Source organism: Cupressus sempervirens, chromosome 5 (assembly GCF_028749045.1).
Source record: "Cupressus sempervirens isolate cs-2001-9-10 chromosome 5, ASM2874904v1, whole genome shotgun sequence".
Classification (NCBI taxonomy): Eukaryota; Viridiplantae; Streptophyta; class Pinopsida; order Cupressales; family Cupressaceae; genus Cupressus; species Cupressus sempervirens.
In genome coordinates this window covers 619,619,151-619,625,776 of record NC_143122.1, presented here as the reverse complement: position 1 = coordinate 619,625,776, position 6,626 = coordinate 619,619,151, and the positions used below count along the sequence as shown (strand labels likewise).

At 38.8% G+C, this 6,626-nt stretch overlaps 1 pseudogene; it reads left to right on the top strand.

Moving 5' to 3' along the window:
• The first annotated feature begins 1,024 nt into the window (after positions 1-1,024).
• Positions 1,025-1,687, top strand: LOC149557419 (F-box protein GID2-like; annotated as a pseudogene).
• Positions 1,688-6,626: the final 4,939 nt, after the last annotated feature.

Below are 6,626 nucleotides of genomic sequence, written 5' to 3'. Positions count from 1 at the left end.
TAATGACTAAATTTCATGTCTCAATGAATTTAATTATGTGCTAATGAATGTTCATGAATTATGTGTTAATGCAAAATATTGATGAATGTTGCATGTTTATGAATCTAATGTGTTAATGAATGCTATCATGTGATATTTATTGAATGTTACATTTTATTAATGGTTGAAAGAATGAATGAATGTTAGATGTTAATGGGGAATGTAGAGTGATGTAAGGGGGAGGGGGTGAGGCCAAATGAGCTTTCACCTTCACGTGGTTGGCCTTGTTTAGTAGAGAATATTAAACTATTCTTGAAACAAAGTGAAGCTCAAATTGGTCCAAATAGGGATTTCATATGATGTAAGGGGTCATTTGAAGTCCTAGGGTGTCCTAGGAAGAGCTATGGGTGGATGGTAGTGTTTACATGATGTAATAGGCTATTAAAACCCCTAAATGATGTAAAATGCACTCAAAGTGCAAAATCTGTTATTTCTCGCTCCTTCCCCAATATCAAATGCTTTAATTTTGATCTCCCTGAAGTCATCTTGGAGGCTCCCAGTTACGTTGGTACTTGCTTTAAACACAATGTTTGAACTTGTTTTCTATCTCTTCACAGATTTTGGGTAAAAAAATCCTCACTGGTTGTTTATGATCTGTTTGTGGTATAGGTGTGCAACACATTGTGGGCGACATGTTTGTCAGTGTTCCAAAGGCAGATGCTATATTTATAAAGGTAAAGTCTCTAAATGATTATCAATCACTTTCAGGATCTAATTTAAATTAGGAACCCATCTTCTTCATCGTCTGCTCCTTTTTTATTAGAAATTTTCCTTCTAGTAGTGCTCTGCTCCATTTCATAACTTTACCTTTTTTTGAAGCTATGCTCTTTGGTCTCCATGTCTATCTCTGTGTTTCTGCCTAAATTCAGAGACTCAGATCCCTGCCCGATGCTTATTTATGAAAGTATCCAACTTGTTTTTTAAGGTACAAGGTCTATTTATTTGTAGATACACATTCATTTGTCCTATTCTATCTGGAAGGGCAATGGGATTGGCAATAAGAAGACCCAGTAAGTGTAAAATCAATTATCATCATCATAGTTATAAGCCCAACGGAGACTTGGAGGCGCCATTATTTCACAAAATATTTGAAAAGATGCAATCTCAGGATTAGTGTGAGAACTTATCGAGGGATCAAATGGAGCAGTTTCTTTTAGATGGGGATTTGTTATCCGAAGTGATGAAATACATGGATGCAAGAACACTAGAAACAACCTCATGTGTTAATAGGATATGGCATAAAGCTGCACAAGATGACAAGCTATGGGAGAACATATGTCTCAAGCAATGGGCTAACACTGGTTGTGGAAGCCATCAACTGAGATCTGTTGTTTTGGCTCTTGGTGGATTTCAAAAACTATATTCTCTTTCCCTTTGGCCTATGCTTAATCCATCTGCTTCTTCTTCTTCTTTGCCATGTCCATTTCCTTCTCAATCCTTGTCTCCCTTCTTATCAAAGCCTGGTCTGAATAAAAATCATAGTGCAAAGACTCAATCTTGGGGTAATGATGAGATTCATCTTTCTCTTTCTCTTTTCTCTATCCATTGCTATGAGAAAATGAGTAGTCCTCCTATGCAAAATGTGTCCTCAGTCCAGTTCCAATCTTCCAAGCATCTCATATTTGAAGATGCAAGCAGGCCCAAATAGGTATAAATCCATCTAGCCCCACAATAGATGTTGCTGGTATTTCAGTTTTGTGTGTATTAAATTTCTGTGAAGACCAAAGTTTGTATCTTTTCATTCCTAATTTGATCATGGACTTGTAAGTAAACATCAGAACTAGACATACCTTATAGTTTTCATGTTAGATGTAAATATATAGCTAGTTTGATGCCCATACGTCTTACACTGCCTGGTCAGAAGGAGCGCTCGTGTGCAGTCTTGAAACCCTTCTAGGTGGCTGATAAGAAGGTAAAATTTCCAGATTTGATTTGTTTAGAGTGTTTCGTGATTAGTCATAGCTATTGATAAACTTCTTAACATGGGTATGATGCTTATGGTGCTCTGTTTCAAGAATGAATCTTGTCATCTGAAGTAATAGATTGTTACCCATTATGGACTACTCATGGATTTCTCTTTTAATTTAGGGTTCATAATTACTTCAAGCCCAATTACTAAATCTATGTTCAACAGATGTAAACAAAGATCAAGTAACCAGGATAGATTTTGTTTACTTTATAGCTAACGTTGTGTTGATGCAAAGTTGTGAGTCAATTACAAGGTTTCATGGGGATCATCTCAGGTTGGGTACTAGGCTTTCTTCTTGCACCTACAAGGTTGTGGCCTAATTCCTCTTGTATACAACCAGACTCTAGCAAACAAGGCAATAAAGGCCAGATTGAGAACAAGAAGTATATTGTAAAGCCTGCCTTATTAATATAAATCTTTAGTATCATGGTTGTTTCTGTAAACCCATTCTTGCCTTTCCTGAGGGAGGTTTCCATAGATCTACTGGTATATATTATACTTTTTGTTGGTAATGTTCAACTAACAGAAAATTTAAAATGGAAATTTTTTTTGGCTAGTTCCCTAGACTTTGGATCTGTATGCTACTAAAACTTTAAGTACACAACTCTCCATTCAAATTCTCAATCGGCAGGAACTTGACGCTATGCGTCCTTGTTGTCTTTCGACTTAGTGAATATCATTGTAGTTTCATTGTCAAAGATTGGAAAACATCTATTTTTTTTTCATTAGTATTCTTTGTAGCATGCAACAATGATTTCTATCAACTGATGTAGTTCCAGAGAACGGAGGTGAAACGACAAAGTTGGAGGTATATGACTTTAAAGGAGATGGAGGACTAGCATTAGCTATGTACAATACTGATGAGGTATGTAGTCCTCTCTTTTATGACAAATATAATTTCATGTTCTAATTCTAATTGAGCAAATCTCAAATATTCAATTATGATTAATTATTTCTGTGTAGTCTATTCATGCATTTGCTAATGCATCAATGACAACAGCTTATGAGAAGAAATGGCCACTTTACCTGAGTACTGAAAATACAATTTTAAAAAAATATGATGGAAGGTATGTTTTCAAATCAATACAAGGATTGATGATCTTATTTTTACCTTTTTCTCTAACACACCTTACTTCCCATGTTATCATTCTTTATGATTCTCTAGCTTAAGGATCCTCATATTCTCAGAGATTCTTCTTATATGTGACTTAAATTAGTAGGTTTAAAGATATCTTCCAGGAGGTATATGAGGCCAGTTGGAAAGCTAAATATGATGCAGCAGGAATCTGGTTGGTTTTGTTTCTTGGCACAATAATATGAAGATTGCAATGTTGATTATCTTGATTCTGTCGGGCACACAATAACTTCTTTCAATGATTGATTCATGAACAGGTATGAGCATAGGCTTATTGATCAAACTAGCAACTTAATTCACACTACTATTCATCTTTGTAACATTTTAAAACAAAATCAGGGATCTTTGGATAGTGATCTATACTATTATAATAGATTTAGTGTTTGAATAATGTTACTTTAAGCCACTGTATCATCAAATGTACGATCCCTCAAAGTGACCAGTGATTTGATGATAGGCTATTTGGAAGAAATGTCAAACTTATTTGCATTTTTGGTAATGGAGTCTTAGATAATAGCTAAGTGACTTTTGTATGTTTAATCTTTGAGTTGTTCCTTTCCTATCACATCTGATGGATGCCCTAGATTTCTACACAATTTATGAACAACCCTACTAATGACGTTTCATGAAGGTCACATTTCATATTGTAAGTTTTTTCAGTAATTGTCACAAATCTTTAAGTTGTGAATGTCTAGGTTAGTCCCTAGAATCTAGTTATGAAGTTGTATTCGTGAGAGGCACATCTGTGAAGGAAAATCAGCTTTCTGATTTTTAATTTATCATTTATGAAATTGATCAATTTTTTGTTGTTAATAAATTTTGTGGATAAAGAAGGGATTAATGGAAGCCTGATGGTCTACATCATCATATATTATGGCACAGGTTGGGACAAGGACTTCTGGGAATGTGTGTTGGAGAGAAATGCAAATTGAAGATACCTTCCAAATTGGGTTATGGAGATCATGGATCTCCTCCCAAGATCCTAGGTATGAAGTTAGTTGCATGTTTAGTCAGATTTTGATGGCAACACTTTTATATAATCTTGATATAGAATATAAGCTTCCCATATTTTTTCTAATAGTAGATCATTGTACTTCCAACTCATACTTCACAGCAAGAGATTTGTGAAATGTAAAAATTGATCAAGATGCAAGAATACCTGTTTAGTTTAAAATTTCTATTGCTGTTAAATTTTGTGCTCAAATATCAATGGCTAATGATACCAAGCCTCCACAATCCATTATAGATGCTCAAAACTTGATTTTGGATTCAATTGTGGTTCAAATTTTTTTTATTGAATCCAGAACTAGATTTTAACAAATATTAATTTTTTTTTACTACACATACACACAATGGGCAAGAGTAACCATTTATTTTTGTAGGATTTACAATTTGTGTTGCTATTGAGTTTCGTGCACAAATATAAATAGTTTGCTTGCTCTCACTTTGACCCATTTCTTATTAACCTGAACAAAGCAATCATGGTAAGGAATGTGAAGAAATCCTCCAACTGATGTAATATTGTCCTCCAAGAAGCTACCCATTTCTTCCCTAATGATCTCTTCTACATTTGGACAAGAGCTTTTATAGAATCCATATGAAAGGCTTGAAATTGGTTCAGGCTTCGGGTAACATGTGATGACATTAATGAATATGAGACATATAATAATTGAGAACAATGATTTGCAGGTCTCTAATGGTGTCATATTTGGGGAAGCTTAATGGTGCAAACATTTTTTGTTTTGTTTTACTTATTTTACCGTCGCAATTGTGATGAAAATTGCAATAGGGTTGTCGTCACATCTACAACAACCTTGTTGCAATTGGTGATGGTAACCCCAGCATTTGCGACAGGGTTGCTATAGATGTGACCAAAAACATGAAATTTTGATGTGGCAATAAGGTGGCTACATAGCGACGGCTTGGCATCGCAAATGCGATGGCAAGAGATAGACGTCATAAATTGCGACTAAATAACTACGACGTCTATGTCTGTCACAGTTGTGACACATTGCTATTATAATTGCGACACATGGTCATCACAAATTGATGCCAAATATATTAGTGAGAGAGAGAGAGAGAGAGAGAGAGAGAGAGAGAGTAGGGGGTGGGAGAGAGAGTAGTGGATGGGAGAGAAAGAGAGAGTGAGAGAGAGAGTGGGGAATGGGAGAGTGAGAGCAAGAGAGAGAGAGGGGGATAGGAGATATATATATATATATATATATATAGAGAGAGAGAGAGAGAGAGAGAGAGGAGGGGATGGGAGAGAGAAAACAAGAGAGAGAGAGAGAGAGAGAGAGAGAGAGAATGATAGAGAGAGTAGGGGGTGGGAGAGAGAGAGAGTAGGGGGTGGGAGAATGAGAGAGAGTAGGGGAGAGGAGAGAGAGAGTGAGAGAGTAGGTGGTGGGAGAGGGAGTGGGAGAGTGAGAGCGAGAGAGAGAGGAGTGGGGGAATGAGAGAGAGAGAGAGAGAGAGAGAGAGAGAGAGAGAGAGTAGGTGGTGGTAGAGGGAGTGGGAGAGGGAGAGTGAGAGAGAGAGAGTAGTGGATGGGAGAGAGAAAGATAGAGAGAGTAGGTGGTGAGAGAGGAAGAGGGAAAGGGAGAGAGAGAGAGAGTAGGGGATGGGAGAGAGAGTGAGAGAGAGTAGGTGGTGGGAGAGGGAGATAGATAGAGAGAGAGTAGGTGGTGGGAGAGGGAGATAGATAGAGAGAGTAGGTGGTGGGAGAGGGAGATAGAGAGTAGGTGGGAGAGAGAGAGAGAGAGTAGGGGATGGGAGAGGTCTAGACAATGAGAGAGAGAGAGAGTAGGTGGTGGGAGATAGAGTGGGAGAGGGAGAGTGAGAGAGAGATAATGAGAGAGAAAGAGTAGGGGATGGGAGAGGAGAGAGAGAGAGTAGCCTAAGAGAGAGAGTAGGGGATAGAGAGCGAGAGAGTAGGAAGTGGGAGAGGGAGTGAGGGAGAGAGGAAGAGAGAGAGAGATAGGGGGGATGGGAGTGTGTGTAAGAGAGAGAGTAGGGGATGGGAAAGAGAGAGTAGGGGATGGTAAGGGGAGAGAGAGTGAGAGTAGGGGATGGGGGGGAGAGAGAGAGAGAGTAGAGAGGGAGAGAGTGGGAGTGAGAGAGAGTGAGAGAGAGAGTAGGGATGAGAGAGAGTGAGAGAGAGTAGGCGGTGGGAGAGGGAGTGGGAGAGGGAGAGCGAGTAGGTGGTGGAAGAGGGAGTGGGAGAGGGAGAGCGAGAGAGAGAGAGAGAGAGTAGGGGATGGGAGAGAGAGGGAGCAGGCAGTGGGAGAGGGAGTGAGAGAGGGATATAGATAGAGAGAGTACCCTGAGAGAGAGAGAGTAGGGGATGGGAGAGGAGAGAGAGACTGAGAGAGAGAGTAGGGGATGGGAGAGGAGAGAGAGAGAAAGAGAGAGTAGGGGATGGGAGAGGAAAGAGAGTGAGAGAGAGTATCTTGAGAGAGATTAGGGTATGGGAGAGGTCTAGAC